Source organism: Acipenser ruthenus, chromosome 13, assembly GCF_902713425.1.
Source record: "Acipenser ruthenus chromosome 13, fAciRut3.2 maternal haplotype, whole genome shotgun sequence".
Taxonomy (NCBI): domain Eukaryota; kingdom Metazoa; phylum Chordata; class Actinopteri; order Acipenseriformes; family Acipenseridae; genus Acipenser; species Acipenser ruthenus.
This window is the reverse complement of record NC_081201.1, coordinates 32,711,377-32,723,854: the sequence shown is the minus strand read 5'-3', so window position 1 is coordinate 32,723,854 and position 12,478 is coordinate 32,711,377.

Sequence of the window (12,478 nt, the reverse complement as noted above, 5' to 3'; positions counted from 1 at the left end):
GAAGGTCTCAATGGTTGCAGGCCAAGGAAAAAGCCACTCTGAGGACAATCGCTTAAAGTTTGCAAAACAGCATTTGATTGATGGATATGAGTTCTGGTCAAAGGTTTTGTGGAGTGATGAAACACTCTGAATTAGCATTTTTGGAGTTTTGCAAAAAAAAACATATCCTGAAATAAATAATTGTAGTCTATTTCTTGGAACTTTTTTCCTCATCCACAAAAGCAAAACTTTTGGTACAAAATATTTTTTCCTATAATTATGTGTTTTCGAGAAATTTCCATAAATTATAAATTTTCACTGGGGTAAGTAAACTTTTAACAACTGTATATGTTAGATTTTTGTTTTTGCTGCTGCAATTTAGAAAGTGTTATTGATCTTCTTCTTCTTCTTCTCCTTCTTCTTCTTCTTGGAGAATAAATAAAATGTTTTCTGTGGCAAACCTTGGAGACCTTTGGAAGTTGGAATTTGGAAAATGGAAGTAACAGGCAGCAGCACTGAACCCTGCCCTCCTCTGAGTCACTGCGGGGAGCACGCTATAGCAAGTAGGTGCTATATGTACAGAGGTCTGCACCCAGTTTCTACTGTCGGTGTACTGGAGTACTGCTTAGAAGTATCATAAGAACACTGGAAAGTTTACAATTGAGAGGCGGTCATTCAACCCATCTAAGCTTGTCCTGTTCCTTGCAGCTGATTGAACTCAGAACTTTGTCAAGTTGGGTCTCCAAAAAAGTGTTGCTCAACAACATTACTAGGCAGCCCATTCCATACTCTCAACACTCTATAAGATTACCACTCTCTATATAAGAAAATCCAGACCCTAACCGAAATGCATCAGTTTTATTAGTGTTATCATTACACTAGGGTTACAAAGTTTAATTTACGATCCAGACTGCCTTGCACTTGGATCAGATACAGGAATAGCTGACAGATTTTTAGAACGATGGCACTCACTGGTAGCTATGGAGACAGCATCACCGGAATGAGAAAGGCAAGAGAAATGAGAAGTTCCCAACGACTTCGATGAGGACCTGGGCATTTTGAAATCGTTTGACGCACTCTCCCAGGTCAGACGAAAAAAATGGATAAACAGCAATGAAAATATTTGAGCAACGGCTCCAAGAATGTTTAACATGTCTTTGAAACTGCTTGTTTTTAACAAAACAATGAGACATGTTGCTTAGGGGTAAATTAGGCTATAACTATAAGGTGCATTGAGTGTACAAAACATTATCAGTCTTCTGAGTGAATAAAATCCGAGACAAAGCCAAGGTTTATATAATAGCGCGGTTATACGCCTAGGAATTATGTCAGACTTCAAATGAATCATTAATTCTGTTGTTGCTATGGAGCCTTTGTGATGTTTGTTTATCCAAACTGTACTGCACTGTGTTACACTTAATTCCAGCCTCTAATTCCAGGGAAAGCCTGGAAATGCTGTTAAATGAGCTGCCTGTCGGTAAGTGGTGAGTCTGTACTTTCATCCAGCTGGAGCTGCTTCAGAAAGACATCCCGATACTCCTCTGCAGGGCAGTATGTCCATGATAATACAAAATAATAATGCTGTCATTTGCTTCCTGAATATTACAGATAGGTATGGTTAGATAAGGGTGGGGGAGGGGGAAGGGGGGGGGGGGGTCAGGGGTCAGGTATGGGTTTAGGAGTAAACAAAAATTCTGCCAGATCCATAAATATATTAATGACAGAGGTAGGAAAGATGTAATTTTAGAAGGCTCTGGCAGAGTTAAGAGCTGCCTCTTCATTGAATTTAGTGTGATTAATTGGCAGAGTATTGTTTGTATGTGTGTGGGGGTGGGGGGGGGGGGGGGTCGGATCTATTCCTGTCTTTTCAAACAAAGAGAGAAGTTGATGTGGCGTTGGAAAGAAGCCGGGCTGAGCTGTCAGATCAATGGGAAGATTCATTTCCATAGTTTAGACTTTAAGGTACAGTCAGTAAACTTACTTTCTAATCACCCTGTATATGAACTAAAATTTAATAGAAAAGAAAAATTCTCTTACCACTAGCATAACAACGTTCTTTACTTTCATCACAGCTGGATAGTTGGTCCTCTAGTTCTCTAGATTAATCTTTAAAGGAGTTGAATGTTAACCCTAACCTATATTTTAATCATAGCTCAGTAACCAGGACTGGAAGACACAGTTAGAAATGAAGTAGAGACAGATTTAGGACAGAAGGTAGGAGACACTTCTTCACACAGAGAGTGGTAAGGGTATTGAATGGGTTACCAAGCCATGTTGAATCACTGGGATCCTTTAAGACTCAGCTTGACAATGTTTCAGTATCAATCAGCTACTAGGAGTCCAGCCCAGGCTTTTGTTTGCACTAGGTCCTGTTGATTCACATAGATAGAGCAGCGCCAAGCTCACTGTAGCCACAGAACAGTTCACATCTCTCTGTCTGCCTGTCTGTGAGTGATGTCCTGGAAAACAATGCAGACTCAATACTAATACCACGTTTCTGATTGAAAAAAAAAAGAGAGACCTGTTCTTTTCAAAACAATTTTATCACATGACCTATGATCTCCCAATATGAACATAAGCCGAAATGTTTGTCTACTGAGTCACTTGCTTAGAAGTTTGACCTTGTATTTGTGATTAAGTGTTTGGAAGTTATGGGAGCAGGGTACAGGGGAGCAGGTTACAGCACAGGGGGAGCAGGGTACAGGGGAGCAGGGTACAGCACAGGGGGAGCAGGGTACAGCACAGGGGGAGCAGGGTACGGCACAGGGGGAGCAGGGTACAGGGGAGCAGGGTACAGCACAGGGGGAGCAGGGTACAGCACAGGGGAGCAGGGTACAGCAGAGGGGAGTAGGGTACAGCACAGCAAGGCCTGTAACCTGATTTCTTGATGAGGGCTAGTGCAAAACTCTTAGACCTTTGTCATAGCCATCGAACTGCCTGTGCTTGTATCCCAAACTGGTCTATTATTATTATTATCATTAATTTCTTAGCAGACGCCCTTATTCAAGGCGACTTACAATTGTTACAATTTTTTACATACAATTACCCATTTATACAGTTGGGATTTTACTGGAGCAATCTAGGTAAAGTACCTTGCTCAAGGGTACAGCAGCAGTGTACCCCACCTGGGATTGAACTCACGACCCTCCGGTCAAGAGTCCAGAGCCCTAACCACTACTCCACACTGCTGCCTGGTAAGTCCAGTGACATGCTTTCATTGGTTTGCTTGGCAACGCAACTAACTGCTTGGCAGTACCACACTGCCACCTAATGGACTACCTAGGTATAAACCTGCCCAAAGGAGCTGCGCCCGGCCAGCAGACAGCATGCCAATAAGAAGCTGTTGAATATTAGGCATTTCAAATATAAGGGCAGCTGGCTCTTTGAGCTAAATATATATATATATATATATATATATATATATATATATATACAGTGTATATATATATATATATATATATACACACACACACACAAAACAATAATAAAAACAAATGCATTCCCTGCAGTGCATCTTGATTGACTGACAACAAGCGTTTTAGACAAAAATGTAACAACCAACCCCCAGTCCCCATGTCCCCCACCCCAACCAGTCATATGTATATATTTTGTATGTGTGTAGCTCTCAGTTGTTGTTTTTTTTTTTTTGGGGGGGGGGGGGTTGCAGAATTGGGTTAAATGGTGAAATCATCGTGTGATATGTTATCATCTGCTCAGTATTGCCATGTGTCTGCCTGCATTGCCAGTGAATGTCAAAGGCTCTGCTTTCTATATAGCATAGCATAGCATAGGTTAGGATAGCATAGCATAGGATATGAGAGTACTGTATAGGTAGGATAGTATAATGTATAGTGTATTGTACTGTAGTTTAGTATAGTGGAGTATAGCATAGAGTAGTATAGTATAGCTTAGCATAGTATAGTACAGCAGAGTAGAGTAGAGTTTACCTCCAAACATGTGGACTCCATTGATCAAATGACCAACTTCCGTTCCATTACTGGGTGATAATGGAACTGAAAAAATGTAATAATGTGAGCAACATTAGCACAGACAGACTCAATGTTCTGCCTAAGGCCTGTTATACAGGTGGTGCCAACAAAGCAGAGAGGACACAGCGGGTTACGAAAAGATCCTTAAATACGAGACTGTCACACTACATTCCCAGATGATTAAATCACTAGAAATCTGTGAAAATCAATATTCAAGCAAATCACTATCCCATAGAAAAAGGGGGAAGAACACTTGTGCAGCGTCAGTATCTCTTTAACTCATTGGGTAAGGTCTATTTATTGAGCTTTAGAAAGAAAGACAAAAAAAGAGTGAGATACGAGTACAGGTCTCCAGATTGCTTATCAGCAGCCGGGAGGGAGGGTATTGGTTTACAATTTCCAATCCAATCAATTAGTGAATCCAGTCCAGCACAGGCCAGTTGACGAGATTATATTAACTCAATTGCAGGAGCCATTAACCCACTGGGGCAACCTTTTGACCCAGGCCGAGGGAGGATGTCAAAATCAAGGCTGCTAATGAAAAACAACCTCCGGGCTTCATCAGGCAATATCACCTCGGAGTTGAGCTCGGTAAGAGAGGAAACAGGAAGACACTGATACTGAACAGGCTGGAGTCATTAAGAATGCATGCACACTGAGTTTCTTAGAAGAGGAGAAACACTGATTCCATGCTGGGGGTGGGGGGAGGGGGTCTACTGAAAGACAGCTGCCATTATTGACCAAGATTGTTGTGTTGCAACACTATAAAAGCAAGCAAAACTGCAAATCTAAATTACGGTGCATAATTTTACACCAGTAAGCTTTTAAGACTGCAGTATATTGTCTTCTCAGAAATCCAGAACAACAAAAGCTAGGATGAATGTTTTTTGCAAATACATTGTGCTACAATCTCAAAGCTTTCTCAAAACATCAACTGGCGCCTCCAGTGGAAGTGTGTCCCACTTATTTATTTTGTTTTTATAAAGCCCAAAAATCAAAACAAGCTCTTCATATTCTGTGACTGAATCATTATCACTGGACCCTTTAAAGGAGTGCTCATCAAGGCTTTCAAATCTATGTTCTTGACTAATAATAGCACTAGAAACGTTACAACTGAGCCCTTATCTGTCCTTCTAGAGTTGTAGGTTCAATCAACTGGTGAAATCAACTAAATAAATGAATGAATGAATGTTCCTGGGGTGCTGGTGTGTAAGCAGCACAGATCGTGGTACCCTGTGTTCAGGTGGGACGGTGTACAGTATTATTGACTCTGTGTGCATGAAGGGTGGGGGGGGGGTTACTGGGCTCCCTGTTAACCAGTGATTTGTGCCAGGTGGTAATTGGAAAATTGACCAGGCGTGGCTCTGTGTTCTGGATCATAGGGTGGCCAGTCGATAGAGTGATGAGCATTGACAGGGCAGGAGAGTGATGCAGCTCCCTTGTTTTTCTTCTTAGTGATGGCCTGTGGTCATTGAGTCAATGTATCCGGCTTGCAGCCAGTTCAGCAGATAGATAAATCAACTAATTAGCATTTTATTATCCAGTGACAAAACTTCATAATACGTAGACAGATTTTCCACTGTGAGATACTGTACACCAGTGTTTCCCAGATTGGGGATTTTACCAGGATCAAAACTATAACTATTACAGCTCCTGTAATAGAAGTGTTTCTCGGTAAAGAGGGGAATCTCCAGCAACAGCAGCTTGTGGCTCCAGCTCTCAGCCCTTGCTGCTCTAACTGATACACTATAGATCACCTGGCTGTCTCTAGCAGCTTGACAAGTGGAGACACACCAGTAACCAGTACAGATGGACAGTACAGCCATTCAGACTGGACACCAGATACTGATGAGGCCTGGGCAGCGATCAATACATATCAAGATAGCGGGGCTGCTCTGTCTGCTGCTAATGACCGCTCCCCACCCAGACATTAGCATCCTCCCTGGGGGGAGGGGGGGTCCCAACACTGGGGTACCGCCAAAGCCCAACCATTCTGATAGGTAATAATCATATAAACCTTTAATAACACATATATAGAGGTTTTATAAACAGATCCTTGAACTAAAGCGTGACCAGGACGACCTCCAGGGCTGACAGATCAGATACGGAGAAGACGGGGAATAGGGAGAGCTGGTTGTTGAGGATCAGAGGGAGCAGCCTGCTGGTTTAAATACAACAATATCAATCAGAATAAATCAGAATATTCCTCGCTATCACAACACAAATAAAAAACTTGATGGGTTTCTACATGTAGGTTAATCCCAGGATAAGCAAGTTTCACCCCTAAATTAAAATTGAAAACCCTTCTCTAATCGCTACGTAAGTCTGCTCCGACACTGGCAGAGGTGCACAGATAGGAATAGCTCAACAAAGCCTCTGGATTTTAATAATGCTTTCTTTCATACAGCCCTGAAGCAACTGACGTGGACATTTCTGTAATATCAAGATAAAGTTTGCTTATGAACAACGTACTATTCGTTACCTAGTTTTTTCTCTTTTCACAGGTGAATAATAAATAAAATGCAGATTTTTCAAATGCAAAATGATCATAAATGATAAGTAAGTGTAGGTCAAGTGTTGCAAATGTACCGTGTGGCCTTGTAATGCATCTCCTCCCAGCGGCTGATGAGTTAACAATACTGACATCAGCATACAGCCCATACTTACCTCTCGACTACAGAGCCTGCTCTTTAATTGAATGGTAAGCCATATGGTTAGCGGTTTGTGTCGTGCCCTTGCCTTTCCATTCAATGGGCTGAGATGCTAAATGATTACAGCCTCTTACAGCCAAGGTACCAGGAGACGGCAGTGTAAACAATGCATCTGTGAGGATGTATTTGAAAAATCTTTAAAACGATCATAATTTGCAGATTGAAAAACAATAAGAGATACTTAATGCATGCATAATATATGCTGGACAATTATAGTGTTTAATATTTAATGGGACTAATTCATGAAGGCACAATAAATAATGCGACAGGCACCTGTTGTAAAGCAATACCATATTAATATTTAGTTTTCTGTATTAACTTCAAATACACATGAAATATTAATTGAGCACATTTGTTGTGCTGGTGGACAGGTCTTGGACATCTGTTTACACACAGTACATATGCTTGGAATTACATATTAATGCACTGCACAGACACACGCATGTGAGTGTTGCTGTTATATTAGGGATATTGCATGTAGACTCATTAAAATAATCATTCCTGATTCCTAAACCACTGAAGTCTGTGCATTTATTTTACCATAGTAACTTTGCACACTAATGTTGAAGTTTTCCCAACCTTTTTCCATGATTATTCTTTGCACTTGTAATTGTTTACCATGGTTTGCCATGTTTTAATATGCTTTACCATGCCCCTCTGGGCTATACAGTGCTTTTAATATACATTGTTACATTTAACAATGCTTCTACTGGGAATATTTTATAAAGGTAATGCTCAAAACAAACTTGTTTTATACCTTATATTGATTGGACATGATTAGTGCTAATCTTCAAAGTAAAAATAAATAAGTCTGGAAAACAAAACAATCCACAGCAAAAACAACAAGGGACTCCACCACCCCCTACCCCCTACCCCCTACCCCCTACCCCCTACCCCCTACCCCCTACCCCCTCCCTCTCCCTCTCCTCCCATTACTACAGACTATGAAATGAAAAGCAAACATCTCCCTACTCTATCCTCCCTTCTCCCCTCCACTCTCCCTTCACCCCCTCTCCTCCCTTCTTTCTCCCCTCTTTCCCCATTCTCTTTACTCTCCCGACCAACTGCAAATGTTTCCTAAAGTTGAGAACATGCTCAAACACACACACACGGAGTTAAGCAGATAGTGTGATGTCATTAGAATATTGCATATCATAAGTAAATCCACAGGCTGCAGGAATGTGACTGATTGCACTGATGCAGAGGGTTATGTAAGCCAGCTCCAGTACCAGCGTTCACCCACAATGAGAGCAATTCCAGGACACCAGTGATTGTATTTCTTTATCTTCTCTTCTGCAGCAGCTGCATATGTTAGACTGTCCTTTCTCTGAAGATTAGTGATACTCTTCACTTGGTTTAGCACGTACACACACACACACACACACACACACACACACACACACACAGACACTGTTTCCCTTCACTGTCATCGTGAGGACATGACGCCACCTCACTGGTTATATATTAACTTTATGCAACCCAACAAAAAATATAACTGAGAAGTTCCACTTTTTTGAAAACCAAAAACAAAGGTGTTAGGTAAGTTTCTGGTAGACTTCGATTGCAATAAGACAGTGGACAGGTGCTGGACGGGTACTAAGACTCAGGTGAGACTTATTCCTATCGCAGAAATAGCTATCGAGAGCCTGATGGCTCAGGTTACTGGCCACTGATCATTTCAGTGACACTTCTCAACAAGGCAGCTCTAATAATAACCAGGACTAGAGGATCCCTCTCCATACTTAAGATGGGTTTTCTCAGAACAAATCACATAGACCAGGGGTGCACAACTGAGGTGCTGCAGGTCCGGAGCCTTCCTGCTCCTATTCTACTTGCACCCTAAATTGCCAGAACCAACTCATCCTCCTTCCACGTCTCAGCCAGTTAACGATCTAACGAAGCCTATAAACCCAGGAGGACTGCGGGCCTGCAGGGCTGGATTTGTACATTCAGTATTTCTTTGATGGAAATTGCACTTTGATGCTCCTGGTGCCCGGTCCTGTCAAGAGTTCACTTGCAAAGGAAACCGGATCAATCTCTTAACCAGGACTGGGTGAAGATGCAGCTGGTTCTCTTTGAAAGCGACGGGCGTGATCTCGGATCCAGTTTCAACTCCATGTCAGAACAGCGCCTCTACATCTGTACGGCGCTGACCTCTGACCTGACCCCCTGGTACAACAGGCTTGTTTATCTTGGCAGTCATGATGTCATCAGTAATGTGAGCACTGGGACACGATACTCAGAGAGGCTGCGGGAGAGAGGGGATCATGTGCATTATCCAGTAATGGAGACCCTGGGACACACTTAAATACAATCGGACAACAGATGGACTTTTACAGGCCCCCAGGCAACGCATGTATTCCTTTACACCTGACGCTTGTATGTTTGTTGTATATTTCAAATGGCTCCCATTTGAGCGAGTTTTCTCAAAGTTTCGTCCCCCCCCCCCCCCCGGGTTCATTTTAACTTGATTTTCTTTTCTATCCAAAGTCAAACACCTTACCATTCAACTAAAGAGCAAGCTCTGCAGTCGAGAGATCAGTACGGGTCTTATGCTGATGTCAGCATTATTAACTCAGCAGCCGCTAGGAGGAGATTCATTTAAATAACAGAAAGCAAACAGAAGAAAAATGGGATCAGAGGGATATTTGCTTGTATAAATAAGTGGCGAGAAATTAATTTTAAAAGCTTAGTTGGTTTAAATTTCTTTACCATGCACTGATTTCCCCTCCCTTATTCTCCAATGTATTTAAATATACATTTTCAATATATTCCCCAAGTGCTCCACGTGTGTCTATATCAAAGCCAGATTAAGATAGATGTCAGAAAGTTCGAGTTTTATATTTAAATTAATAGCAGAGCAAGAGTTTGTGGAGTCAAGTATCCATCTTACTTAAAAAAAAAAAAATTACCTGTAAATAATTATATACAGAGAGAGAATATTGTGAAAATCATCTTATATCTTACACAGAAACCTATACTAAATGTTTATCATGTATAGCTAAAGAAGAATAATGAAACAATACAGCTAATCTTAATGTGACATATTTTCCATCAGATACAAATAAATTTCAGATGAATGTATCTCAATAATATCAGGGTCTACTACCTTATATATTATAATATTATTATTATTATTTGTTTATTTAGCAGACGCCTTTATCCAAGGAGACTTACAGAGACTCGGGTGTGTGAACTATGCATCGGCTGCAGAGTCACTTACAATTACGTCTCACCCAAAAGACGGAGCACAAGGTGGTTGAGTGACTTGCTCAGGGTCACACAATGAGTCAGTGGCTGAAGTGGGATTTGAACCGGGGACCTCCTGGTTACAAGCCCGTTTCTTTAACCACTGGACCACACAGCCTCCTAATAGAATACAATACACCACCCATGTTCCTTAAAATATATCAATTTATATATATATATATATATATATATATATATATATATATATATATATATATATATATATACACACACACACACACTATTAGATCAATTGAGCACAGTGCCATCAAGTGGACGGATTTGATAATGCAATTCTGTCTGGCAGGAGGCTAGGCTTCACATAACTACTAACTAGATGACAATAGCAGCAAGCTTGTTTGAAGCTAAAGTCAAGTAGTAAAAGTTCAAGGTCCCAGACGTACTAACATAAAAATCTAAGAAACTGGAGTGACCAGATCATTCTGTACATTTGTATCAAAATATTTACACACCTATGGAGAAGAAATCAGGTAAACATAGGGAGGGACCCAATGATTGAGTATTGCTAGGTTTGTTTAGTGATTTTCAGTTTACGAGTCATTTCTGACCACCTGAAGACACGCCGTGATTGAGTGGGGTGGAGATCCTGGGATCCAAAGTGAACAACAGGAAAGCATCAGGTATGATTGACACCTGTTTCATTTGCTGTGATTTTCCTCAGCTTGGAAATCTCTGTCTCGGCTACATTTGGTCAGCTGCTGGTCAGAAGAATAGAATACATTGAAAATGATTGCATTGAGTAGCAGAGACCCTGCAACTCGGTGCACAATTAACAGGTTTCATGATGTTTCAATAAAGAACCTGAGTCAAATCAAAAATCAATTACTCTAAAAGGGAAGTGATGTAATATGGTGTTTTGTGGGCCCCTGAAAATAAACGTATAAAATGGAGCAAGCCTGTGCATTTGGTAAGCATGATAAAGCACAGAGGAGCATTGTAAAGCACGGAGTGCATGCTAATGCAAAGATAAACACTTAAAAAAGAACTGCTGAAGCTTCCGTCTCTCAGCGTGCCTGCAGATGTGCTGCAGTCTTAAAAGAATAAAGAAAAGTGATGATGCGAGCTAGGGCAGCTGCTGCCACCTGCTGGTGAAAGGTGATCTGCCACAGAAGCATGAGACTCATGGGTTCAGTCTGATATCAGCAGCTTAAATGGGTACCAGTGGCAACGCCAGGATTCTGGAAGGGGGGGGGGGGGGCAAACAGATGGGCTTGGGGGGCAGAGGGGTTTTTATTATTATTATATAAAGGATAAGGGAAGAGAAACCTGTTGAAGATAAATTAAGCTCTAAAAAAGTATGAGTTTTTTTTTGCAGAATACTTTCATGTTTTTTTTTTTTTTAGTAAACTTTTAGTAAATTACCAAGGCGATTCGCAATGTAATATTATGTATTCACTGCCAATAAATTACATTCAAGATTTACCAATTGTTCAAATCAAAAAGTCATCCAGTGCTCCCCTCCAATTTAAGTCAAATAGCTGTAGTTAATTTTCATAATGTGACCAAACGGAGTAATCAGTATTACTTACTTTGCATAAAGTATCAGTATCCTACATCAGCTGGATTCGTATGAAGTGATGATTACAAGCAAACTTTTCCACAACAGCATCAAGGTCCACTTGGTTTAGCCAAGTCACTTCCCACAGTAAGAATGAAGATGAGAAAGACGTTCATTGCCCATTCAGTTTCACAGATATGTCTTTAAACGTTTCATGCATGCAAAGGTACGCTCAGCAGAAGCACTGGATGGAGGGAAGGTAATGGCAATGACACACAATTTGTACAGCTCTTGGAAAGCAATCTAGCCTCAGCTTCTATACTGTCACATTTATAATGCAAAGCACATGGTTTCAGCACTGAAGTGTTGAGAAAAGTATCACCTCTGGGATTCAAACTGCTATTATTTTCACTGAATCTGTTTCTCAGCTCAGTTACAATGACCGGTAAGTACAAGTCGATACGGTATTCTCCTGCTGTCGATAGTGATGCCTCTTCTTCACTAGTTACATGTTTAGTAACACATTCCTTGAAATGTGCAGAAATCGACATGGAAAAGAGAATATCCCATTAGCTGTTATGCTATATACTACCCAAGGGAACATTTTGTCACCATTAAAACTTTGGAAATCTGGTCCATATTTTGTTTGTGAAAAAGATTTCAGATGGGGTTACTTTGGCCCATTAGATATTGCCTGGGAAATATCAGAAGGTGCAGATCATCTTCTCTAACGTTTGTTAATATACCTTTATGGGGGGGGGAATTTGCCATGACAGCGCCTGCCCCCCCTCGGCGTCGCCACTCATGGGTACTAATTATTTATTTGATTCTGTTTGTCCGTTCATAGAAGCTAACCAAGCCTGGGCCACGGCAGCGCCTGGATAGGTGAAGCTCCCCTTTAATGTGTAATGAATTACAGAGTTACAGAGCAAAGAAAGCAAGCTCAGTGCCTTCTGGCAAACAACACTGGATCACACTACTACCAGCACACTTCCAATCAGTGAATCCATGGTAAACAAGGCAACACCACC